The sequence below is a fragment of the Hetaerina americana genome, unplaced genomic scaffold, assembly GCF_022747635.1.
Source record: "Hetaerina americana unplaced genomic scaffold, ioHetAmer1.1.p SCAF_11, whole genome shotgun sequence".
Taxonomy (NCBI): Eukaryota; Metazoa; Arthropoda; class Insecta; order Odonata; family Calopterygidae; genus Hetaerina; species Hetaerina americana.
The window spans coordinates 17,283,371-17,284,264 of record NW_027286181.1 but is presented as its reverse complement, the minus strand read 5'-3'; the positions used below and the strand labels follow the sequence as shown (position 1 = coordinate 17,284,264).

At 39.5% G+C, this 894-nt stretch overlaps 1 non-coding gene across 1 annotated transcript; it reads right to left on the bottom strand.

Annotated features, from left to right (window-relative positions):
* Positions 1-381: 381 nt before the first annotated feature.
* Positions 382-453, bottom strand: TRNAE-UUC (transfer RNA glutamic acid (anticodon UUC)). The gene has a single exon. It is a non-coding gene; the product is annotated as a tRNA-Glu (tRNA).
* Positions 454-894: the final 441 nt, after the last annotated feature.

The following is an 894-nucleotide window of genomic DNA, read 5'->3' as shown; positions in this document are numbered from 1 at the left end:
GTGTAAGGTCAACGCCCGTAAATTACGCATGTTTGCGTCTGATTAACAAAATATTTGTCGTTGAATCACCGGAATTTTGACAGTCAAATAAACATTAAGAAGCTTTTCTATCCAAAGCTCCGCGGAGAGCAAAGAAAAATTTCTACACGGGAAATATTTTCAAGCTTTTCTTTAAAAATGTTAAAATTAGTAGAACACCTAAAAGTGTCAGTTGTAGCTAAAAAGGAGAAAACGGAAAGGAAATTAAAGGTTGACGTGATTATATGAAATAACCACAATAACACTAATACAGATTCTACATTTAAGTTCGTAAATTACCGGAGTGAAAGTTTCTCCGGAGGAAAAAAGTTCTCAACATAGATGAATACTTCGACCAAAAAGTTCCCATGCCGGGAAACGAACCCGGGCCTTCTGGGTGAAAGCCAGATATCCTAGCCACTAGACCACATGGGACATGATTACAAATGGGTTATATTTGGAGCCTTATCCCCTAAAGAGAGTGGGGAGAAGGAGGCGAGTCGAGGGGTGGCGGGTTACATTTAAAAACTTAACCCTTTTACCCGCGCTATGTTTGCTACATTTTGCCTAAAGCTTTTTAAACATCTAGAATTACAGCATCCAGTTATGTATTCACTTTCCTCTATTAGTTTGTCAAGAATAAATGGACACGATTGCGTTTCCCGTGATCTGCTCTACCCAAATTAGTATTTTATCCAATGTATACAAGAGAATTAAGATATAAACCGTAATCTAACCTTAGGTCAGTGCGTAATTCCCAGTGCCGCTCCTCTAACAATTAAGATACGCCATTAATTTGCCTCCACTTAAGTGGCCACCACCATCCCCATTGGCATTCGAGACGGCTCGCAAATATGGACGCAGATTGAGAACCTA